At 37.8% G+C, this 27,080-nt stretch overlaps 1 long non-coding RNA gene across 1 annotated transcript; it reads right to left on the bottom strand.

The window, feature by feature from the left end:
- Positions 1–1,379: 1,379 nt before the first annotated feature.
- On the bottom strand, positions 1,380–12,307 carry LOC311437448. Its single transcript, XR_014693476.1, has 4 exons — positions 12,236–12,307; positions 5,421–5,536; positions 4,035–4,098; positions 1,380–1,560 (listed from the first exon to the last, which is right to left on the bottom strand). It is a non-coding gene; the product is annotated as an uncharacterized lncRNA (long non-coding RNA).
- Positions 12,308–27,080: the final 14,773 nt, after the last annotated feature.

Raw genomic sequence — 27,080 nt, 5'->3', positions numbered from 1 at the left:
GATAAAAGAAAAGCACTGAGAAGGAAAATATGTGCTGCAGACTTCAGTTTCCACGATCTCCCTCTTCCTCCCTAGTGAAATAAATGAGTTGCTGTGTGGTCTGTTTGGCAGATGGGTCAGCAGAGGCACTTTCTGCTGTGGACATTCTGCATGAAACAGGACATGAGTTTACATTTACTGCACGTGGGTGTGAATCTACATTTTAAGTGGATTCACAAACCATCACACTTAAGAGTACCAACACTAGCATCAATGAACTTCTGTCACAACAGACTTAATACTCACGTCAAATCCATCATTGCTGTTATATTTTCAGCTGTCAATAACCAGCAGATTGAGAGTTCTGTAGATCCTGATAGCTTCTCAAGTGTCATCTGTGTATGAAACCAAGACCGGGTCTTCAGTGATTTTCCAAAGTATCGCAGATTGCTTGCTCACAGACTGACGTGTTTGTCTGGAATTTGCCTGCTAGCTGCTTAAAGGAGGTAACAAAGTGACCAAAGAGCACAGTGGCAGCTGATCGAAGAAATGCCAGCTGATGACATTGCTCACTTTATTACAAATATATAAACCTCTATGCGCTGACTAGGAATAAATATTAAAAAGTATACCCTTCTTTTTCACAGCCAGTACACATGTAAATGGAGTTGTGCAGATAGAGCCTATTTTGTTTGTCTGTACTTCGTTGATCTGTCAATATGTGTGCTATGGAAAAAGGTGTGTTTCCCTGTTTCTCTCATGTCAATGCCATTTTTTTCCTCATTTTTTTTTTCTTAGCTTCTAATTCATGAAAATTTGGTAAGAATTTTGTCACAACGTTTTTGTTGTTGTTTTCTCTATTTTTTTGTTGTTGTTGGTTGGTTGGCAGCTATCTCTTCTTCTCTTCCGATTTAAGATCTATTTCACAAATTATCCCAGTACTTCACCAATTGGATTTCCAAACGCTTTATAAAGTATCCAGAGCTGTTCAGCTCTAGATGAATACATTTCTGTGTGAAAGTCCATCATTTTCCTCCTTCATCCCTAAATCACTTCTACCTTGGCAGTCTCCTTTCACTTTTGGTGACAAGGAATAAAAATGGCACTTTCAAAAAAAGGGAATGACTAATTTGTAAAATAGAACCATATTTTTATACCTTTTCCCACATGATGTATGTACTTACTATTTTTCTCATCCCTTTTGGTTGCTTTTCAATACTGAACAGAATTTCACTGAACTGAGACTTGCATTGACATGTGGCTTGATACTACACTGGCACTAGCCTTCCTGCAGAGCAGTTGCAACTCCTTAATTAAGAGGTCAGTTCCCATGCTCAGTGACATGCATATACCAACAACAGCTTCCAGGCACCATTCCCTAACCTGTTCATTTCCCTTGTTGAGGCTCTGCACATCCACTTCACCTTCTCTAGTCTTACTGCTAGGTAGCTGTGGGTCTGACAGGAGCGTAGAGTTTCCCTGGGTGCTTCAGAGCAAGCTGTTTGCCTCTCTTTTTCCACAGTCCCATAAGACAATGCTCCATGAAGGGCAAGCTGATGGCAGCCACCTGGGAAAAGGCACCTGAGTTAACAGAGAGAAATTCTAAGTGTTAAACACTAAATCCTGGCACTTACAGGTGACTACAAGCCTTGAACAGAGGTTAGTGCAATAAATCTGGGCACAACTCAGCAGTGGGAGAGGTTTGAGTCATGCCAACAACAGAAAACAAAGCTTATTGGGCACTTACACTGGAATTTGTTGCTTCTGTGTGAAGCCTGGCTTGTCTACATGAACCAAAGGCCCTTGCATGATGTGGAAATAAAGCCTTTCCATGGAAATAAAGCCTCGCATGGAAATAGAGCCCTCCTCATTAGTGTAGCTAGCTGGAAGACCCAAGGGTAGTGGGGAATGCTTGAATTTTAGTCCATGACCTGAAGACACATGTACCTTCCCCTCTGCTGGAAGATATGCCTGTGCTGGCTGAATGGCTTACTCAGCAAGGCTCTACACAGCCAGGAGCCCCCAAATTCTCCCTGTTGATCTCTTCAAGTGTCATTCCACAGCTAACACTTTGCAATGCTTAGATTTAGAGCTGCTTCTATTTTCCATCTGCTAACCAGTTTAAACATAATAGCATTTATCTCCCATTTCATGCTTTGTCCTTACCAATCATTTGTGAATTAAACTAAATAAAATAAAAAAATCAAGAGATTAGAGAGGTACAGCTTTCCTTCAGCAAGAGGCTCATTTTCCTCTTTCAGTTCATTCCACTGCCAAGGATTTCAGTCTTCTACTTATAATGATTGTTTTTACAGGTTTTCCTAGAAGTAATGATCACTAACTTGTAATTCATAGGGGTCGTCCTTCCTTTTAGTGGATACTGGAAAACACAGCTTTATTTTGTTTTCATTCTAAATATATCTACCACGGCCACTGTATCTAATGTGTATTAGCTGCTCTCATGGAAATGTGTTAAAACTTTGTACACCTTTAGAGTAAAAAAAACAGTCCCACACCTTTTCTGTTGCCTAACTTGTTGGTGTCTTGTTATCCCTCAGCTGAACTATTTGTTGCAGAATGTATTAATGCTACACTCCAGTCCAGGACAGCATCATCTTTATTGCCTGAGGGAAATCGGTACCTCCCAACAGCTTGTCAGAAGACATGTGCATCCATGAGCTCCTCAGCAGCAGTCCTTAATTACGTCCCACCTTTATTTTCTAGTTACCAACTTGTCATATTGTAACCTTTATTTTTACCGTCCAATATGCTTAAAGAGTTTTTGTTTATTTGCATGCTTTGGGACCTCCTAGTTTCCATGTTTGCTCTGATCAGTCACAATTTAGACCTTTTTTTTTTTTTTTTTAATGCACAAATACCTGTGAGAGTCAATCAGTAGGTAAATGTTTGTGTTGTTCACTCTGTGTTACTCTTCCACCTTTTCTGGATATTTTACATCTTTACCATTCTTTGTGTCTTTGTTTCTGACATCTTTAGCTCATAGCTAGGCTTGAATTCCTGGCTAATGGCCAAATTAGAAAATTTGACCTGTTTTTACCTGCCCCAACGCTCTGTTTCTTCTCACACTGATTCTTTCCTTCATGTTTTCTAAAGATATTCAACATGCAACAACAACCCAATAGTCCAAACCCTTCCCACATCTGCTGTTTCAGAGATTCAAGTTTCACACCCAGAGATAAAAATCTTCAAAGGGAGATTAACCCCAAATAACAAACACTAAGGAACCAGCTGGTCCTAGTCTTTGATCCCTCCCTCCTTTGCCATAATGAAATCTTTAAAGTGATGCTAAACTTACATGGGGAATTAAAATGAGAAAAAAGTTTGTTGTGTATGGGTTGGTTGAATGTATTGCTGAACAAAGAGTATATCTATATGCGGTACATTCTATTAAAATCAGAATAACTGAGGTTTTCCCATTCATCTTCAAAAAACATGAGCAAATACCAAGCTCACCCAGGGTTCCCTCAAGGTAAAGAAAAACTTCCTCTGCTTCTGAACATGAAGAGCTAACCGAGATTAATATTATATCTGAAGAACTAGGGGGTTCTCCAAATATGTTCCAGGCATAACAAATATCCAATTCTATTCAATGTACATCATAAACAAGAATAATTAATGCCTCAAGTTTCAGATAGACAGAAATGTTGTTGGCTTTCTAAATGTTTTTACCATGCAACATTACAGAAAGTGTTTGTATTAGACCCGGTAGGAGAGGCCCCAGAATTTAAGACATATCGCTAGAGTGGAAGACAATCCAAAATTTGAAAGTTTGTTTTGTCATCAGGCCAACCCCAAACCAGTGGAATTGTTTTAATGCTTTGACATCTTCCCCTAACATGACATGAACCATAGGAACTTCTGCAGAGTTAATTACATAGGAAGAAGAGTAAATGATTATGCTAATTAAGAGAGACAGGGACACTGAATTGTGTTGCCAAGCTGTGTACCTCATAGTGCCGTGCACAGCACCTAGAGCACCTACAGCTACCAATAGATGGCAGAATATTAAAAAAAAGAAAAAAAAAAGAACTCACCTTTTAGCAGAAATTCAAACACAAGCATCTTTGCCTCATCTCTTGCACATCTGTATGGAATTAGCTGCAAAGAGGAAAATATTTGTGAAGGTGATGGATTACTTGCTAGGATTTCACATATTTTTTAATAATTTCAGCAATTTCCCTAGAGCGTGTGAAAGCCCACAGTGCAAATTATTTGATCCTTGTCACTGTTTATATAATAAGCTATAAATGCTTCTGACCTATTGGAGGATTTAGTTCACTCTGGGCTCTGAGGACCCTGTTCTCTTACTGTGTGCTCCCAAACAACACTCTTTTGTACTTAAAGAGGTGAACAAAGCCTGGAAACTGCGAGGTGTTAACTAAAGGGAACTACTCTAAAATGGGACAATCAGATGACCAGCTGATTTCTTGAAGAAATAGATTCCAAATGTTCCTGAAGAAGGTAAACTTACAGAATTCTACTTTTGGCTTTATACCTAAAATAATACATTGAAAACACAAATAAACAGGAAGTTACATGCATGACAGTCTACTCTGAACTTTGAAATGCTGACTTTACCTTTGAGCAGTACAATTTAAGAGGGGATACCTCTTAATACATCAATATTACATCAATACAGTGGATCTCCAGACTTTTACCTTCTTTGGTCAGCCAAGAGATAAAGGATTTTATTTTTTTTTAAAGGAAAAATCTATGGTTAATCAAATTGGATCCATAAACATTTGTGATATATTTATTTCCCAAAAAGTAATTACTGTCAGAACAGTCTTCATTTTGTTAGTGGTTGGGTAGGTATTAGATTTCAGAAGAGAAAGAGAGCTAAATGTGCTAGTGAGACAGGTCTGTTTTCCAGGTAAAAATGCAAATGTCACATTTCTAGCAGTAAAATGCATTGATATTTTTTTGTGCATCTTCCAACCACCTCTTCCTAGCCCAGTCAAATGGACAAAATTTGAAATATAAAGACATTAGACTAGGGACTTGAACATTCAAAACATTAGCAAGATTAGCATCACCTGGAAGAGCAAATGAAAATATTTACATCACAAATATAGGCTTCACCCCCACCCCCCACCCCCAAGAAAATTGGACTATTCTGAAACTTCCAGTACGTTCTATTTCTGGGCAGAAATCAAATGCATGTCTGCATCAACCAAGGGAGATCTCACTACACATCCATAAGCTAACACTGGAATGAGAATTGGTCTGAACAAAGTACTTAATACCCTACGCACTTAGTGTCCAGGATATGAATGAGACTTAATGCTCACTTGGAGCTAATTTGGGCAACTTTACACTAAGCTGTAGTGGGCCAAATAGACCTTCCCTGAGAGAGCCTGGACTGGAGCATTTCAAACATCTGCAATGTGCATATGCAGTTATGTCTGTGGAAAACTTACCACTGAAACAGCTCAGAAAACAGTGTCTTCATTGTGGGCCCCTTGTCACGTAGCAGGTCACGAAATAGCTCTACATAGTATCTCTGCAGTACATGGTTAAAACCCTTGTGGATTAGCTATGAAAGGAAAAACGCGATGCACAGCTGAGAGGAAGAAAAAGAAAAACAGTGACATTACAGAAATTAAAATACTATTTCATCTCATTCTCAAAATGGTAAAAGAACCTTTTGGTTTGCTAGCTGCTTCCATTCTAAGGACAGGCTATTTCTACTTCCTACCTAACTGCTTAGCAGCTGACCTGGGAGACACGACAGCTGCTAAGTGAACAATGTTTTCAATCCTGCTCCTCAAGTCGTTTTTTAAAATTATTTAACATAAAGACAGTTTGTTTGCCAGGACTGTTTTTCTAAACTCTTGCTGCTCTATTACTCATATGAAAAAGAAAATAAATAGGATAATCTATAACATCACCATGTCTATGATGAAATTATGCCAGAAGATTTTCCCTGCCTGGCTTCGTGTTCATTCAAAGACCCAAAGCCAAGTAAATGTCAAGCAGTTAGGACTAAATAACCCCTTAGGAGCAGAGGGGATGAAAGATACGCAGACAGCATCCAAAAGCCTCCAGTGAGCACGGAAAGAAGGAAGTTAAGAAGCAGAGCACTTTTCAGCTCCAAATATCTTCTTGTAAGCCCAGGCACAGAGACGCTTAGCGATTCTGAACCAGAGCAGAGCCACCACACACACACCCCCACACACACACACCATGCTACCCCTTTTCCTTCCCTTTCCCATCAAAGGGCTGAGAATCCCAACAGGATTTCTGCTGGACTGGCACGCTGTGCCTTCTCTGTAACGCTCGAGCAGTTGGGACACAGAGAAACCTCTCCCGCAGGGGGATGTGGCGGAGTGAGCTGAGTCCAGGGCTGAAGCCAGGCTGCCCAGCCCTGCTCACCTCACTCAGAAAGGTCTACACAGAGCAGGGTGTCCTCTCCCTGCAGGGCCCGGGCTCTGCATGGCCGAAGCAAAGAGCACAGCCTAACAGCTTGGGTGCGGGGATACAGCTACAAGGCTTGGACATGCCAAGACAAGAAGTCGCGGTGGCTTGCTGACAGCCCCTATGCCCAGGTCCTCTTTTTGCTCAGAGCAGGCTCTGTCTGCTATAGGTAATCCGAAACCTTCCACAAACAGTGCAGGGCAGGGGATAAATACCTGGGGAACAGCTGGAGGCGGCCAGCATCAGCACAGACAGAGCTCACTGAGATGCAGGTGTAGTACATGCGATACTAGTCCAGTGCCAACATTCTTATTTCTTCGAATTTCTCTTAAAGCCAGCAGATTAAGGTTATATTAATTCATGAATTAATACATAAAAATTTTAAACTAGGATCCTATAGTTTTTCCACCACTGTATTTTCCCAAGCCATTCAGAGTTATTTGGCTACATTTAATTTCTTTGGATATGCTCAATTGCTTAATCCAATTTACCAGATTGGGGCATCAGGCATTTATTCTTCATTATTGTCTGGTTAGGATGGTCTGGAGGATGCTCTCGAGTGGGGGAAAATAGCAGCTGCAATCTGCTACTTTAGTAATAGTCGTATTCCCAGGCAGATACTGAGGCAAAGTGCAGACGCAAGATGCAGTTCTGACGGGAATGAAAGATGAAGGGTGCCACGATTCAGCCACTAATGGCTCTCCACACACTCACAATATTAAATTTCAAGATCCAAATACCATCTTTTTGAGATGTTGTTTTAACTGACAAATCTTTAAACATAACTAAATTGGATAGAAAAAAAAAAAAAAAAAAAAAAAAAAACAACAACACACAATGTAGGTTTTTAGCAGCATTAATAGGCTGTTTGATTTTAGTGCATTATCATTTTAGAGAATAAGGTTAAAGCTGCCACAAATGACAACAAGAGGCTGGAAACAGCTAATTGGTGTGCTGGGTAAAACAACATTGTACCTTGAGGAAGGACATTAATATACCACTTGTAACTTTTTTTCAAGTTTCCGAAGTTCTCCCCCCCAGCTCCTTATGTTCTCATCTAATTTCCAAGTCATACTCCTCAGGCCTTAGCATCCTTTTGCAAATGTCAATGTCAGGTCTTCTGTCTGCAGAAAAGAAATGCACTGGAACTCTTTTTACCTGCACACATATTAGTTTTCTATTTCTACTTGGGAGTTTGAAGGGAATGCAATTCATTTGGTTGGTATCACTGAAGTGTGGACTTCACCTATTGTAGAAATAGTTAATTTACAGGACCTACAGAAACAAATATCCAGCTATATATACAGTTCATAATACCATTTTTTTCACTATAGTTTATATAAATCCCCAAGGCAATACTGGGCTTGAAGGCAAGAGCACTTAAGATTTAAAATAGCATTTTTATAGCATTCATTACAGTCACCATCATTAAGTGGGTTTGGCATATGCAGCCTCTTGTCTATACAAAAAAAAAAATAAAATAAAAAAATCCAAGATTCTTATCCTGTAACTGAAATTACTGTGCCAAGAGAAGTTTCTATCTCACATGTAGCTGGTATGTATGATAAGACACTCGATATGGCAAGTAGCTAGTTACTGCAGGAAAGCAACAGCAATGCGTACCCTCTCTAATCACAATGCTAAGCATCCAGGTCTGCTCAAAATATACTTTTTCCTATGTTAATCAAAAGCAGAGAGTGGTAGCAAACATTTTGTTTCTTTACAGGGCACAGGCAGTTCTCACTCAGCTTCTGTGTCTATTTCTGCAAGCTTACACAAAACTGTCCTAGCTTAATAATAAAAATAAACACTTTAAGGATAACATTTCTGCAGATAAATTAATTTCCCTATAAAACAAAGAAAGCACGCCCAAATGTTATCTCACTTTATAACTGACCAAAAAGAACACGTTCTCTGCGATGCCTCCTCCTGTTTTAGCTACTTGAAATCTGTATGGTGATTTTCTACATTGCAGTGTGTGTGGGGGTCTCTTTATTTATTTTTGTAATCCTTCATTTTCAGCTGCCTTACTTCCGAGTATTTAAATCTGAACTGAAAAAAAATGTAAAATGGTCTAGAATTGAACACACTGGATATTTGTCCTTGAATATAGTCAGTCTGGATTGGACAAATAAATAGGTCCAGGTGCTTTTTTTTCTCTGCTTTAGTTTTGGGTGGTTTTGTTGTTGTTTGTTTACTTTAGAGTTGTTTCCCTTATTTCTACAATTTGCTCTTGAGTTTGGCAGAGTGATTCAAAGAGCAAAGCTGAAACCGGGGGTCTCTTTCTCACCAGGCTGTGCAGGTGTGATGGTCATCCAAAGGGAAGGGTTTCCTACACAGAAACTGGTTGGGATTCTCGTCCATGGACAGGTCAGGGGCTTGAAAGGTAAGACAAAGACATTTCATGTTTCATGTTCAGCTGGGTCATTATGTTTCCTGAAGACAGATTATTTTATCTGCCACTTCTGGGAACAATGAACAACAACATATATACAGGAACAAGAGGAAAACACAGACAAAGACAACAGCAACATTTTCCAGGAAGAAAAGAAACAAATCCAAACCACAACCACAACCCAAGCTGGAATGTGTAAGTCACTTTTGTTTTGTTCAGTTAAATTGATAACATCCATGCCAAAATGATTTTTGTTTAGCTCTCCTAAATTCCTTGAGGAATCAAGAAAATTAGTAATGCTGTTTTTGAACTGACAATTTAATCTGCCAGCAGGCTAAAACCATATAAACTGGAAAGTCATTAAACAATATATTTTTGATACTGTATAAATCTCATTTTCACACAATTGCAAACAACCTCCTATACAAAGTTGTTTATCAGGTATCATTTATTTTTTATATTATGTTACCTGCTTGTTGGCTCACTTTAGCCACTCTGAGCCTTTACTATTTGGGCAGTAGACAAATATATATAAATGACACTACCTGGAGCTACATGTGGCAGAGGCCATCAGTCACAGTGTACACATGGATGTGAAATTACAGCCTCACTGAGAGCACAGAGGCTTCGTCATTGATTACAATAGAAGTGGAATTTCACTCACGTAAATTAAGCCACAAAAAATTAGTCGACTTGTTTCCTTGAGGTCAAATAGAAAGAGTCTTTCAAAGTACAGCCTGGAACATTTCATTTTCTTTGCTTGAATGGAGTTCAGTAAGCCATGGATCTGACTAAGCATTTAGTCGTATATATTCCCATTCCTTGTACAAACCCTGAGATTGCCCACGTAGGACAGCCAGATTTTCCAGTTAGAAGTTGAGGATTATCTTATATCACCTAGGAAAATGAAAACATTTTCTGCATTCACCCTTATTCCGCATGTATAAACAAATGTATACAAAACATAGCTTATGAAAGGAACAACTTATTTTTGACGATGAATATATTTATTATGTATTTGATGGTTGCTAATGAATATATTCATGTTGCCCCTTTGGGATAGCTTTGAAATTCCGACCATTTGTTAATTGCATGCAAAGTAACTGTGTCACACTTTGTACACTGCACAACGGTCAAATAAACTACAGTCTAATACTAATGAAACTAATAAATCATTTTCTAACATCAGAATGTCATTCATATTTTTTTTGCTAAGGTGTCTGTTCTTCATCCCTGTAGCTTTATTTCAGTATCTCTCAGCTTAAGAAAATTAGATTAAGGCAGGCCTTAGAATAACGCCTTCTGTTCTGCTGGGCTGCAGCACCTAGAAGATGTGCTGTGGGAAGTCCACACATTCCACATTGATTACACAAAACTAATAAAATACATGAGACAAAACAAAAACAACAAACAGCCCTAAACCAAATCAAAACAAAACCCCCAAACCTATAACCGATTATTTTCTTTAATCTTTTTATCATGGCATAGTAATATGAAGAGGTGAGATTTCTTTTTGATATTTTGTTTTGTGCTGGCATTAGTTCAGAACAAAGGTGGTGTTTTGTTTGTTTGTTTGTTTTTGTTTTCCCCCTGATCACCTTTACAAAGCAAACCCAAAGCAAATGAACAAGTGAAAAATATATAAAAAAAAAGCTGCTTAGATCTTCTAGTCAACTACCTTTGCAGGGAGATGTCCTTTAAACCAGCAGATCTCACTGGGTGACTCCCAACACGCAGCAACCAGTGCTCAGCACTTGGTTCCCACACTGCTGGGCGTAAACTCAGCCCCTGTTCTCAGTGGTACAAAGGCACGCACAAGCTCAGTAGCTCAGGTTCGGATGTCTTCCCGTGATGTTATCAGACAATTAGGTCTGTGGCAGAGGGATCTTTGCATGTCACTCTGAGTCACAAAATACAGAGAGTGTACATGTAGGAGTTAGTAACCATGCAGCTGGTTGAATGCATTTTGCATCCAGCACTATGAAATGAATAAGCTTGACAGACGGGATACGGCCAAGGTCCCGTTTCTAGAGATCATGAAAGTTCAGTCTGGGATTCACCTATGACTGTCATGGGGGAAAAAAGTGTTACACTATGAATATTTCATTATGAAAGTGAGAAAACGCTTTCCCCTCCAGCAGATTTTGTTAGTTAGCACTTTTCATCTCTAGCCTTCACAGCAAAATCCCAGGTTGAATTTCATGCTCCCTGAAATATGTTGAAGGAATTCCCCTCTGCTCACCACAAAGGCACTTTCTGTGGTATAGCATGGAAGGAAGGATGGGAAAAGAAAAATCAAAGATAATTAGAATAGGAGAAAAATGAATAAAATATCACTAAGAAAAGTCCTGCTGTGGTGCATCAGGGAAATCAAGGAGAAAATCAGTACCTCAAAGACCTCTCTTTCAGCCTAGATTTTTCCTTATGCCGCATAACTAATCTATGGATTAATGGATGCACAACTAAATGACTTTTAGTATAAAATGTAAATTTTAAAATAATATTTAGTTATCCCAACAATCATACCTGAATATTTCAAAACCCTGTCACACATTTTCTCTCCATCCTTTACCTTCACAAAGAGAAGACAATAGGCATTCATGAGATTGTAAAGTTATACACTTACCTATTTTAACACACAAATATCTGGTCTTTATAAGCATTTATAGTGCATATATGTCCCAGAACATTTTAGAATTCTTCACCACACTGTGTAAAAGCAATTTCTTGAATGGACCAGGCTTAAATTTACCGTACAGTTTATTCTTCGAGACAATCTTGGCACCTTTGCTTTAACCACTAAATTGTACATCAATTTGCTCATTTTGTGTCTGAACTATGAATTGTTCATATTTTTTTCCCAAATATATTTTTTTTCAAAAATCTATGCCAATCATTTTTGAAGTGTAATTTGACTTACATTTAGAACTCAGCTTAGAAAATCTTCGTGAAATCTTGAAACAAAGTTACTTTATCAGATGTGTAGGACATAATACTGAAAGGATCTTCAAATTAATAGAAATTAAAGGATTTTTAACTAGAAGAAACAAACACTAAATTAAATCTTACAGTGCATAGATAAGAGCCATCTATTATTATCATATATCAGGGCTTGACGTTTTGATTTTCTTTGTCTTCTTTTTTTTTTTTTTAATCCTCTTTTGGACTTAACATTGCATATTAATAATCAATAACATCAAACAGAGTAAAATAAAGTCAAACACTACAAGTGGGCAAGGTAAGGAGGTCCACGTGGAAGAACAAGCAGAACACCAGCGTGCTTGAGTTATGATAACCGTCAGTGCTTTACAAAAAAAAAAAAAAAAAAAAAAAGTGTATGAAAATGGAGACCAGTCTTTTGGGGGTGAGAAATATCACCTCTGGAAGTGTGGCTGAGGCACAGTTTTTCTCTCTTTAACTCACAGCATCAAAGAAGAGGGAAAGGTACAGGATGCTCAGGCCCCAGGACAGGGGAGGACAGGAGGACAGGATGCTCAACCCTCCAGCAGCAGGAGAAGCTGTCTGTGCTCTGCTCTGTCTCTGCTCAAAACCTCAATTCTGTGACACTGACAAAGGGACTCAGGTGGAAATGAGAGCATAAAGAGTGCATTTACAAAATAAAAGTGAGGACAACTATTACCATTAAAAAAAAGAAAAAAAAAAAAAAGTAAAAAAAAAATCCAGAAACAAGCTGTAGCCTCCTTTGGAAATGTCCCTATTTAGCTTTCCATATGCATCGTGCATGGAAGAAATGGGAACTCAGAGCTCTTCCTCTTCTAATTTGCAGGTGATTATAAGGCTACAGGGAGCTGTCAATTGTTGGAACATCCCTAGTATAATTACATTAACCTCATCTGGTGAAATCTGAGTGTAAATTACTTCTTCACTTAATAAGAAGGTTTAATTGAAGTTGTTCTTAGTCACTGTGTGACAGATTATTAGGGAAGGTTTGATATTATATATATTTTTAATGGTACTTGAGTTTTGAAAGAATCATTTGAAAAGGAATTTTACATCTCAGTGATTTTTAAGAATGGACTTCAAAGAAAGCAGGAAAAATAAGTATTCTTGTCCTCATCACCTGCTATAAATGGCTGCGATCTTTAGCTATGGTAAATGAGAGCAGGCACACAGCTTTATGAATTAAGGTATCAGCCAGCCAATTAGCTGTAGAAATAACATCCTTCCCCTCAGGATGGATTCATCTCTTCCCAGTTATAGCAGCTCAAATGTCAAATATGTAGTAAATGTTGTGAATGAGAAAGAATCCACACCTCTTTGCTGTACTTTAAACAGTTTTTTTTTTTTTTTGAATAATTATGTTACTTGATCACCCAATGCAATTTCCTGCTTCCTCCAACAATAGCAGAGCTAGTGACTAAGTATTTTCCAAAACTGTTAGGAATTATAAAGATTGACTATTAAAATTTTCCCTGTCTTTGAATTTTTTGTATACCTTTTTATAACACCTTATTGCTGGATACATGCAGTGGTTTTTGTTTCCTTTAATAAACTCTGTGGTGATGAAAGACAAGAGAGAGAACTGTAAAAGAAGTTTCTGTATAGTTCAACAGTTTTATCCTGTCAGAAAATCTATCAAATTTTTGATTTATCTCTGGGCTGAACGATATAGTTCATAACTTCTGTGCAGGTCAATTTTATCAAAAAGATTTTTATTTTTTGATAGAAAATATTTAAATGTTCTTCTGTATATAAACATTCCTGTCTTTTTTGTTAAGTGTTGCCAAGACAGAAGACTTGAAAGGAGAAGTAATATCTCTTATTAAACTGACTGATAAATAGATAAGCTGTTGGTGATAAAAGATTTTCCTCATCTCAGGGAATGTTTATGTGTCAATTTTTTTGACACAATTGGTCTTGTAAAACATGTGACCATGCACTGCAAACCTTGTCTCCCTTACATCTTTGAAACATTGAAGTTAAAACATTACCACTTTTAAAAAAAATAAAATAATTACAAAAGTCTATTAACAATTTCAAAATGTTTCCTTACTGTAAAAATAAACTTTTGCTGAATGCAGAAAAGCTATTCTGTTGAAAACATTGATATGTTATCATACTGAAAAAGATCAGTTAATTTCAAAGCCTCTAAAGTGAAAACAGCTTTTCACAAAAATATCAAAGGGATGATAAGCTATAACTGGAATCTGATGCTAGACACATTTAGGCTAGAAATAAGATGCAAATGTTTAACAGTAAGAGTAATTAACCATTGGAGTAAGTGACATTAAGATGAAGACAGGATGTTTCCTAAGAGGTATCTTTTAGTTTAGCCATATTTATGGAACTGGAAGCAGGAATTAATTCAGGGAAGTGCATCCATTAGATGCCATGGATGAGTCAGCAACATCTCAGAGACAGCAGCATCAATCTTCCCATGAAACTATCATGTAGCACTTTGGCTATTACAAGCATATCATTGACCACAGACATTAATATCTACCTTGTTCTGTATTGTAAAATGTCCTGAAACTAAGCCGATAATGACCTAAGAAATTCAGCTGAAGCCTAATCATAACACTTTTGCAATCATTTTTCCTAGCTAAGACCACTTACAAAAAAAACAGTTCCCGTCAGGATTGTTAGCATCAGATGATGGTTATATTAACAAGTTTCTCTCATTTAAGGGTAGGTGGCTGCTGCTTCTTCCAGAGTGAGGCATGCAAACAAACACACAGCAAACAAACAAACAAGGAAAAAATAAAAATAAACATTATGAAAAAAAAAAAAACACACAAAGAAGAAAAAATACCCAAAGAAAGAAAAAATACACAAAGAAAGGAAAAAAAATGTTTCTGAAGACCATATTTTACCCTTATTTACTATTCTCATACCAGAGTGAGGATAGAGGTATGTTTCGAGTACAGTAACAAGTAAAGGAGTTTTCCAAGAACACTTGTAGTGTGCTGGTCATGGGATGTGCCATTACTTCCCTCCTGTGCTCTCCCTGTAATATCATTTCTAGCAGGTTTTCATGGCCAACCTGAAATACTGTGAATCTTTATTGGCCCACAGTGGCAGCTAACAGATTTTTAAAAGTAGCAAATACATACGGTATCACAGATGCAACTGATACGAGTTGAACTCAACAAGCTGCCACCTTCAGAAACATGCACCAATTTCTACCTATTCATCCTCATTGTCTCTGTTGGGGGTTTTCTATGACATATTGCATTGTTGTGCCTATTAGAAAAAAAAAATCACAGACATTTTCAAATTAGGGATCTTCAACAAATGACAAAATGAATTAGTCTGCCAGTCTCAGTCTGCAACCCAGATTCCTTTAATTGTAGTTTACACTTTAGTTGAAGGTAAGACTTTCCTATTTTAATCACATATACCTTGGTTTGTGGCTGAGATTAAAGACGTTATTTTGTAAACTGTGACTAAGATGCTTTGATAAACTCTATTTTAAACTACCAACTAGCAAAATCTTGCAAAACTAGCCATATTAATAACAATTTAAAAATATTTTTCAACATATACTTCTATACACCTGTGCAGAAACACATGACAAAATAATTACTAGTCAAAACAAACATTATAAAACACAACACGTCCATGCATCCTTGTTCAAGGCCAGTGATTCACCTCTGAAGTTAGAGGTTAACTTGTTGATGAAAATATAATGCAGGTTGGTATTCTCAACTCTGAATCTGAGAGTTCAATTGAGTTAGAACTTGCCCATTCATTTGCCAAGAATGGAAATCATGCTGTGTATAAGTCATTGCTTTTACTGGTCATAAGCATCTAAGTCTACAAAGCAAGACTCCATTTTTGGACTTAAATGAGAAATTGTGAAACCATCACTCTGACAGGATTTTTTTCACCCTACGTAAGAGGCACATAGATACAAAAAGTAAAAAAAAAATAAAAAAAATGAGGTAGTAGTTTCTAATTCCTTCTGTTTACTGCACAGGAATTATTTTCATAGAGGAAGTGTACACTCAATATATGCGGGTACATCATCAATGTTAATTTGGGAATAAAATGACTTTCAGACTTCAGTAACAATATTGATGCTTTCTTTTTTTCTTGTAATCGGACAACGGAGTTCTGACTGCAGCAATATATATAACTAAATAAGATTATGGTTGTAGTTTCTGATATGATTGATGAGTGTCTGAGTTCCCTTTAGCATGATCCTTATAACTTTTGTTCACATTATTTCATTACCTGTAATGGAGGATAATCGGAAACAGGAACAAATGGTGGATTTTAATTCTTTTTTAAAAAAGACTTTATCACGACAGTCTCTTTATTTTAACATCATCTTTTGACATGAGATCATTGTGCTGAACATTACTGAAAAGTGCCTTGTGAAGGAGCAATTATCCAGAGTAAATGGATTTCTAAGCAGATTCAAAGAGAAAGATAACAACAAGCAGCGAAATGTACATTAGTGAAATAAAGCTAAATCAAATAAGGATTAGAAGAAGCTGAATGATCCTCAAATAATGCAGTATTCTAACTGCTTAATTAAAAAATGGTTTTCATGCCCAAGAGATTGTGTTGCATTATAGCTCAGCCGTAGGACATGCAAGAGAAGACAATGGGGCCCGTCTACACCGGATTCCTCTAGGTGCTACTGTAACACAGATAATCACGGAGAGGACCATTTTAACAGCAAAAGAAATTCAGTGATGCTCTATGTGCTAACACTGTGTAGACCTGGTCTAGAGAGACATGGGGGCCCTCGAGGGCACAGTCTGGCTTCATGTCCCCTCAGGACGTAGCAGGGCTGGCCTCTGGCCAGCTCTTGGCACATGGCGCTGGGGTCAGCACCTCGGTGCCCTCCAGCAGGGAGTGATGTGTAAGTTTTTCTCCCGTTGAAATGAAACTCCTGGTATTTTCAACTTCAGTGTATTGCACAAGTTCCCACAGCCTTGAAACTTGATTGGATGAATTACAGTGTTTAACAAGTATTTATTAAGATGTCATATAGCTGAAGGAAGGACTGGAAAGTTTCTCTCAGGCAGCTTAGGACCAACCTTTTCACTGCAAAAGCTATTGCACTTGTTTCCCTAGCAATGTGTCTTATTCCCAATGGAGAAAACCTTACTTTTAACACTAGCCCTTATCAGTACACATAACAACAAAATATTTATTTCTTTAAAAAGGGAAAGGAAGTGCTTTGTGTAACAGGAGCTTCTAAATCCTTCTTATGAATTTTCAGACTAGCCCAAGGTGCACAATCCATCTATAATGATCACAGGCTCAACTCCAAATCCTGCTTCCCTGTATCATCTGAGAAGCCCCACTGTCTGAATTAAGGCCTACTTTGGCACCATGCACGCCAGCTTAGCTTGATGATGGAATTATGCTTTTGCAGGTTAGTGGCTGAAAAGGGCAGAGGATAAAATACTGGTAGTGTAGCAAATCAGAAGAGTCTTGTCCCTTTTTGTACCTCTCTCACTTTCTACCTACCTGCCGTTCCCTGGTACAGAAAGGTAGATCTGTACCCTCTCTGTGCTGTTTCAAAAGGGAAGGTTGGGTGGCAGGCCTGGGAAAGATGGACATAGAAAATGGGTCTTATATCATGTAGCATAGTACTACTTTACAGAGTAAATCAAGCAGAGTGTGGGGGCAACTGGCTACTCTAAGTTTGATCATTTCTTTGAGTGAGACTTTACACACACGGAAATGTCCAGTATGTGAGGGGGCTAGTCTTGTCGGCCTTGCAGCTGGAGCGCCTGTGCCTCCTGAAACAAAACGTCCAACCAAAGAGCAGGCAGTTGTGAACATAAGCTCCACAGGCCAAGTAACAAATGAAGCTATAGCTTCTGTGACCACCTTTTGTCCCACCAGCTACTGTAAAGGATTACCAGTTCCCCAGACAGTTCTGTCATGAGCTTTTTAAGGAGATTTTTTTTGGAAGATTGCTGGATTTTACTGAAGTCGCAAGACCGCAATGTCCATATGACCTTGGCCCACGTTTCTCCAAGAAGAAAGCGTCAAGAAGCCCTTTTTAGCTACAGACCTCTCTGCAAATTTAAAACATAATTTGTTATTGGAATCAATGGGGACAAAGGTTCCACCCTGATGAAGAAAGTTGTATCCTAAAGGAGAAGGTAGAAAGGCCCAAGCCAAAAAAACTCCAGAGACGTATGCAGCTGACTTAAACAGAGCTAGATTTTTTACACTTGCCATTAATTTACACAAAACAGCTGTTCTACAGTCATAAGCAGGAAGTGTTAGTAGGTACTTTTAAAATTAGGCTTTGAAATACACTGCAAAACTTCAGACACTAACACTCAAAACACTAATTATTCAATCACTATGAAATCATGTTCAATTCCAATGTAGAACATTTTGTTTGACATGCCAGCTCAAGGCTTCTGTGTACTTGGCTACGTTGTTCCTTGTGAAATTACATACATCAGAGGTTTGAATAACACACTCCAGATTAGCTAGAAATTGGAAAGCATTGTTTGAAAATGAATTTATGACTACAAAAGGCTGAGCTGCGTTGGCAGGCATCCTTGAATTTGACAATGGATGTGCAGAGGGTAGAAGCAAAATACCGTTTTTTTTTTTTTTTTTTTTTTCCTTGGAGGAAATTCTCTAAGGGAGATTCCAGACAGCATTACAAAAAGAACAATAGTGACAAAGAAGTATTTACAACTTATTATCAGTGTGAAACCCAAAAGAGAATTAGTCCTCTCTCACTGTTTATGTTACAGTGGCTTATAGACTTCCTTATCAGTGGACATCCATAGCGTGCATGTGGAACATACAGACAACATTTTGCATGTCTGTGGGGAGTAAAGGAGGAAGTAAATTTGCCCAGGACCTTCTCAGCAACACTCCATGTCTTGCATGATCAGCTCAACTTATTCACCTGGAAGTACCACACTTAAAATAACGTGACGCTTTGCTGACTTCTAAAAGTCCAACTGCGTATCTAAGCATGAATAGTAAAATCAGGTTCTAAAACATTTTCATTTGTCTAATCAAAATGAATTTTGCATATTGAAGTGACATTTCTATAGATGTTGTGTGCTAAGGGGGAGTGGGTGAGAGGTGAGGAGGAAGGATGATAGGAGAACACGGGTAGATTTCTGTTCACTATTTTCCAAGGTTATTACAATCCTCTTGCTATAAACCTTTCTTCATCTCTTTACCCTCCCATGCAAACGGTGTAAGCAACCATTCCCCTGAGAGAGGAGGATGACTCATTTGCTTCTGTAACATTTTTAAGGGATAACTTTGAAACCTACAGAGCCTTTAATGCCCAAAATTCCAAGTGCACTGATCTCCTGAAAGATACTTTCCTCCCTTATTGATCTCAGCTTTTAGTGGAAACATACCATGAATATGAGAGTTCAAACTATTTTAAATTTAGAAAATTGTTTAGTCTACAAAGAGAACCTTTTAAAGTTTTAGCTACTTAAATTCTATACCTAACCCCCCCTCCTTTTTTTTTTTTTTTTTTTCCTTCTTCTTTATCCAGTTCCAGGGGACCTTGTTAGCTTACTTTGTATATTTCTTGACATCTCTCTACATAACTACTCATGTTAAATGTCATCTCCTAATCAAATGGCACTCACATGCAGGAGCAGTAAATCATCTTTACACCTTATTCTACTACTCACATAGCAGTTGAATAAATTTTGTAAAGAATTATTAAACAGATTAATTGAATATACCACTTTTAATAAACTATATGAAAAGGTTTCAATAAATTCAAGCAGAATACTTACCTGAAGTCCAGAGTATGGAAGAAATATTTTAACGTGAATACTAAAGATTTTGCTAGATATTTGCCATTTAAAAATATTTAAATGTATATGCCACTACAAGGAGAAGTAATCTATTCTTCTTAGTAAGCTTTGGTAAGCAAGCAAAAATTGTTGCTTAGTATAATTAATTGCCCTGTGCTTAACCCCTACACAATGAGCAAATTCTATACTTATGCCAGTGATCATTAAAATTATAAAGAAGAGATCTTGACTTGGACATCTAAACCCTACTTGAGAATTGCTATGGTTGCGAAACTTAAAAAGACAATTCTCACAAGTCTCATTTTATATCATATGAATGTCAGTCTTCACCCACTAAGCTTTTGTTCTTTTGACTTGTTAGCGACCCACAACTCTGCTCTGCTTCTACCTTTCCCCAGAAATATGCTCTCCTGAGCAACACCAGCTGAGGAAGAGGTGGGTGGAGGCCCTGCCCTCTTTTCTTGCAAATCCTGTTGCTCAGAGAAATCACTGGACGGTAAAGCATATGTCTAAGAGATTTCAGTCTACAAATCCCACCATCTAGGCACCATTAGCATAAATCCTCTTCATGAAACCAGCAGAGAGGCATCCTCCAGCCCTTTCTCTAAATCTTTCTCTAAATCTTAAACAAAAATGAAGATTACCTGGGAAACTGACTGTGCAGGAGCATGGAGCAACAACTTACTTGGTCTCATAATTCCACCCATGTTGGATAGAGGATTTCAAGGTCTTCTTTTCCCCCCAGGGTTTGTCAGTCAAGGGTTGCCTACTATGAAATAGAGATGGGTTGTTGGGACCCTCAAATAGATCGTGGGCTCCCTTGTCCAGGGAGCCAGTGGACACAGTGCTGGACTCCACATTTAATTTTCTCAAAGCTCAGATTTTCAAGGACACCAAAACAGATCTGGTGTTGGCATTTTTCATGACGCAAATCATCAACAGCAGTATTTCTTTTCAAGTATCCAGCTGCTGTCATTCCTTTTGGAAGTAATGAATAATAGGCACTAGCCATCAACATGAATTCACCTGATATTATAGCAATTCTCAAGCGGGGCTCCAGAAGGGTTTCTTGCAAATATAGCAGCATGAAGACATTAGAAGAAGTCATCCATTGTTTTAAAGCAATGTGACATGCTATTTGGTCTGTTTATTACATCACCTTGTGCTATTTCTATGCATGCCTCTAAATGAAAAAAAAAAAAAAAAAAGAAAAAAGAAAAAAGAAAAAGACTAAGAAAAGGAAGTGTTATTTTTAACACTAATTTCTCTGTGCTTTAGAATTTATGTTGGAGACCTTTCTCACATAATGAAATATTGATTCACTGTATCAAGATCACTTATGCAGTCAGATTGAAAACATGGGGCAAAATACTTTTCCTTGAATAAACACCACTGCAGCAGTTTGGACCGTAGGTCTTATATCACCAAGGTTCTGTGTATGTCATAGAATGGCTTGGGATAGGAAAGACACTTCAGGATCAATTAATTCCAACCCCCCTGCCATGGGCAGGGACACCTCCCACTAGACCAGGGTGCTCAAAGCCCCATCTAACACGGCCTTAAACAACTCCAGGTATGGGGCATCCACAACTTCTTGGGGCAACCTGTTCCAGCACCTCACCAACTTCATAATAAAGAATTTCCTCCTTATATACGTGTATAAGCTAAATCTACCCTTTTGTAGTTTAAAGCCAATCTCCACTGTCCTATCACTACATCCCCTGAAAAAGAGTCCCTCCCCAGCTTTTCTCTTGGCCCCCTTGATGTACTGGAAGGCTGCTATGAGGTCTCCCTGGAGTCTTTTATTCTCCAGGCTGAATAGCCCCAGCTCTCTCAGCTTTGTCTGCTCATTATACTGAAATCATACATAAAATTTCCAAGGGCAAACTGTGCCTGACCAATCTACTGGCCTTCTATAATGGAGTATCTGCATCTGAAAAAGGAAGACTGATGGTCCCTTCCAACCCAAACCGTTCTATGATTCTCTGACAAATTTACATGATTTGTCCTTTGTATATCATTTGCATGATATTATACTCTGGTACCTTTTTACAACAATCCTGGTTTTATTATCTTTTTGGTTGAAGTGTCATTTAAGTCTTTCTAAAATACAACTGCCTCAAAGAAATTTACATTTACAAGGTATATCATAACCAAAGAATAAGGCTTTATGATACTAAGATACTTTATACCACCTAAGAGGGTTATTTTGTCAAAAGCACAGCATGTACAGTTAATCAAGAGAACACAATTCACCTTTTGGGTGTTGTTTTAAAATCCTCAACCATGTTACTGGATTTGGTATATATTTGGGCTATATTCAACAGCATAATGCACAGTAACAAATACTTTTGGACTTCAGTACCGTGAAAAAAAAAAAAAGAGTTGAGGCAACAGCTGATGTGAAGAAAGTTCTATTTAGCTAATCATTTAGAAGCAGGAAATGAAGTACATTTTAAGACTGGGCTAGAAGATTAAAAAACAGGGCAAGAAATAGAACAAAATCTGAAACCTATAAGCACAGACATTTTTATAGTTCACAAAATTATAGTTGTTTGGAGAGTGAAGAAGCATAAGAGATAAGACAGAATGATTAAACGTAGGCAAATAACAATTCTATTTAAAATTCTTTTATTTTTTTATTTTATTTTTTTTTTTTTAAGAAAAAGATGACATTTCAAAAGCATTGATGGGTCTAAATGGCATAATGTTTTATTTCACATGAATTGACTGAAGGATCCAAATAGGAGTTGGTAGGAAAACTGCTCTGTAATTACCTGCTCTGTAATGAAGCAGCTTGTGTATTTGCTTGAAAAAGGCCAAAAATCTCTTGCATTTTAGTAAGTTAGCCCCACAATCAGATCTACATCTGAGGGTTTTCCTCTTATTTTTCCTTCATATTTTAATATCACTGTAAGTTACATTTCAATCTTTAATCTCTTTTAAACTTATTTTTGACTTGGAAAATGGCTGTTCAAAATCAGAAGAGCTGGAAAGAATTTAGCATTCTTTCACAGACAGGTCCAATCTTCTAGTAATGTGGAATTTTAGAATTCATGAGAAAACATGAAAAGTTAGTATTTCCCATAGAATATATTCCAAAGATATTAAGGTAATTAAAAGTATTTCATACTCACATTAAAACAACAACAAAAAAAAGTTGTATATTTGTTTACTACATAAATATACAACTTTTAAAAACATGCTTGTCAATGAAATGAGTAAATATTGAGAAAGTTCATATAAACTTTTTAACTGTTATTTTGCATTATTTTTAAAAATAATAGTATGACATAATTATGAAAAATATTTTTTGTTGTTGTTTTTTTCTCTCGACTGCAAGGAAGACTGTGAGTCAGAAGATCTGGCTCTAGCCCCAGATATGTCCTATGATTAATTGTCCTGGATACATTCTGTGTGTATCAGGGTTCTTTTTCTCTAAAATGGGGATATTTATCAAACTCAGAAGAGGTTAGGTTTTGGACAGCAATTCAGATTGTTACTGTATAGTAGCTGAGACAATACCTGTACAGGTTCACCGAGCATCGTTTCCCATGCATAGGGATAAATCTAAATAAAAGTATTTTAAACAGTGAGAGATGACTTGTTAAAACAGCTGTCTCATTCAGATTTATTTTTTAGTCAGTTTAGTATACATTAGGAGAGCAAAAACTAAGTTTTCAGTTCCCTGCAAACAGATGTTAATTTCATTTCCTGAACACGTTCTGCAAACACATCTATTTTACATTCAGGTCACCATTCAGTTCCGAGCATACCTACTTTTTTTTTTTTTTAAATATACGTATAAATAGCTTTTCATCTGGCTCAAGCCATCACTGCCTGACAGTCACCCCTGTACCCTTACACACTTACCCCAGAGTGAGCTGCCCCCTCCCAAAGGTGGCTGCAAACTAAACCCCAGACAGGAGGGGATTTGGCTGAACAGTAGCATCTGTTTTTCTGGGTTACCTTTCACACAGCCTTCTGGTCCAGTGCAATGGGAAGCCATTTTGCTTCTTGTATCAAAGTGTTTTGGAAGGTAGCACGGAGCAGCAGTAATGAAATACGCAATACAACCACAGAACAGGTACCTACAACATATGCCATTCTTGAAGCATATTTAACCACTAGAATTTATAAAGCAAAGGAAATGTAAATGCTAAGTGAAACCTCACCTGGAGGGTGATGCACCCTGGAGCAGGTTGCATGTAAGGAGAAGGCCCCCCATGGAGGAGCAAAAGGGCAATCACATCATCTTCAGAGATTTTTCTAGAGGGAAAAAAAAAAAAATAAATAAAAGCAGGTGCTGCATCTGCATAGCATCCTGTTGGGAGTATTGCACACAGTGGGGACTTGCTGCACCTCTACACCAACATTGCAGCCGTAGGATTAGTAACATAATGTGCAGGAGCATAGATGTTTTATGGCATCTTAAACTCTGTGGCATAAACTGATTACTTCTACAGTAGTGTGTTTTCTGCTCATGTCCAATGTTAGCTGACTGGCAGTAAAGAATATAACATCTGATATTAGTTATTATTTGAAGACAAGATTTTTTGTGGGTGTTGCATTAAGTTTCAGTTGGAAATTAGAGCTTTTTCTAACTATGAGGGAGTTTGATTTAATGTACGGGATGTGTATAAAGGTCATAAGAGAAGAATGAGGCAACTGTACATTATGTATTATTTATGGATATGAAGAGGAATAAATATTCATAATTCAAGGAAAACAGATAACATGGGGCTAAGTTATTGAGTGTTGTCTACTAAAAAGAAAAAAAAAAAAGAAAAGATTCCTTTTAAATGAAAAGAGATTATTCCTTCCCGTATGTGTAAAGACAAGTTAGAAAAGTGTGATTTGTTTGACTGTGACTCATCCCTTCAACATTTGACGGATATGAATCAGATGACCTTCCCCTGGGAGCATATGCTGAAAACAAACTGAAGTTTCTGATTGTTTAGAAATCTTCAAAGATAGTTCTTGTAGTCAACAGGATCATCTTCATTTAGTGCTCTTTTTTGTTGTTGTTGCTTTTTCCTTTCCTTATCAACCACAGTCAAAAAGTATTTTTCCCCGATAATGACTTCTCTCTCCAGTCTGGAGCGAGCAAAGTACTTAACAGATGATGCACTGGACCAGAGGATGAGAAACCAAGGGAGGAGGACTCCTGCTGAGCGTGTTGATGGTTGACTTGACACTACTGTACCAGAAGAGGAACATCCAGGGGCACCACGTCTGTGCAAGAACACTTGAGCAAACCAGTAAATTGCCCCGTGTAAAGGTCTGATCTTCAATTCATGGACAAGTCACTCACCAAGAAGGTCTCCCTGGAAACCCTTTTTCATTTTTCTGACATGTTCTCCATCCACCTAATGGATGATGACCAAGTTGATTGGTAATCACTCCAGTTCCTCCAAGGTATTTAATTGATCTTGTTATGAGGTCAAAAAGTCATAGCAAGGAAATTGCCAACAATGAAAAAATATTCTTTTTATTCCCATAGTTGCTGTTTTGTCTTTTACACTTTCTGAAAGTCAGCTTACCCTAGTTAATAAATATGACCACAAGTCAGCCACAGAAAATTTGGGACTAAGCTTAGGACCTTCCACAGCCGTAAAGAATGCAGATGTAGGCTTGAAGAAGTCCACAAGAACTATTTCCATTTAGTAGATAGCCATTCCCAAGCACTTCCATATGGTTGCTCATCTCTTTCTGTCTCTAGATATATGTCTTGCAGAGGAGGAACTAAATCCCAACTGTTCTAAGAACTGCAAAAGACTTTCCAGCCCCATCAGTGACATTTTATATCCTCTTAGTCATAAGACAGTGTTCTGCCTTAGTTATCTCAATTTAAAAATGAAGATCTTCTCCAGAAACTGCAGGAGAACCTAAGCAGACTTTTTGCAACTATAAATGGATTTATAACAGTGAAGTACTGACATTATTTTCAGTGTGGCTGTGGAAAAGTAAAAAGCAGTAACACAAACAGAACTAAGAGAGACATGGAGAGCTAATGAAACATGAGTTGTCAACAGTAGCCAGCTAGGGGAATGGAAAAACCTTGCTTGTACTCACCACTGCCAAAGCATACCACAGGAGACCATGGACTCCACACAGCATTTGGGCACGTTACAGTTCCTGTGAAGGTTTGCTTAGCCTATGCTCTTTGACATACATGTTGCACAATCTGATTTTGGCCACAGTTTGGCAAAATTGCAGGTGTCAGAAGACAGTCTCTAGTTGCCTGAAAGGTGAATACAATGCAGGGAGAGGAATTAGGAGATATGTAGCACTAGCAATAATAGAATGCAAAGAAAAGGGGACTATCTTGGCTAATTCCACAGGGAAAAAATGCCTTACAGTGAGATGGCTTGGGCTGTAGCCTGGCTTTCGCATCCCTTCAGAGTTACCTTCCTTATTTGAGATATTTTAAATTGAATGGAACAAAATACCAGAAATGATGCTCTGGGAAACTACCTTCTTCTAACATGAAGATGTATAGATGGCAGAGTTCTTTGCTAAGATTGATCAAAACAAAATAAGGATGTCAGATTTATCTTTAATAATGAAGGATAAAAATGGTGGTTAATTAATTGTTCTCATAAAACTACTAGAGCTTTTAAGAAATGAGAGAAAATACCCTCAAGTTATTCATTTTTGACAATTCATTCTGGTACAAATCCCAGAGCACCACTTTGTTAGCCCTCTCTTCCCTCCTTTTTGGTGGATTCTAGCAGTGCCTCAGCACGTTGCTGGAAGCTGATGAGGTCTCACAGGAAGCTGAGAAACAGTACCAGAGAAGACGGGGAAATACACATAAATAATTTATAGACCAAATAACATGAATAGACTCCTTAGATTAAGATTCAGGAAGTTCAAAAGCAACAATTAGAAGTAAAGATAATATATTAAATGGTTGTCTTCCCTTGCTTTTCAGAACTCTGTACCCATTTCTGTGTCATTTTTTTTGCTACTTCCCAGAGCGTGGCACAGAGCAAAACTTAAAAGTTGCTTTGTTTTTATAAAAATAATTAAGAACCTCCCAAGAGGAAACCTTCATTTTATAGGCAGGAGGATCTTTCTTGTTAAAGGGAGAATGGATGTTTATATTTTAAGTAGACACCTGTCTTAATGCAAAACTAATCCAAACGATTAAACATTTTTCTGCACTTGGTTATCATTACCACATCTTCCAAATAAAATGTTAAAGCAAAAATGTGAAGCTTCACTACAGAGGCAAATTATGGCAGAGTCCATACTCATACTCAAATTATGTGATTACAGGGCTGAGGAGGCAGCCAGGAGTATTACAGAGAACATGGTAGTCTGCCTTCCCTTCCCACCTCCCAGTGCTTCTAACCAACAGAAAGTGATAAAGGAATGACTGATTTCCCTTCTCTTCTGCAGGATCCTGCTCCACAAACAGAAATGCTTGCTGCTTTCAGATGTTGTTTCTGATATCCCTCTGTTCTCTTTTTCCAGACTCTCAGTAATTCCTGTCTGCACATGGTGATTTCCTGAGT

This window comes from Aythya ferina, assembly GCF_964211825.1.
Source record: "Aythya ferina genome assembly, chromosome: 5".
Classification (NCBI taxonomy): Eukaryota; Metazoa; Chordata; class Aves; order Anseriformes; family Anatidae; genus Aythya; species Aythya ferina.
The sequence above is the reverse complement of the archived record's forward strand: the minus strand, read 5'-3'. Positions and strand labels throughout refer to the sequence as shown.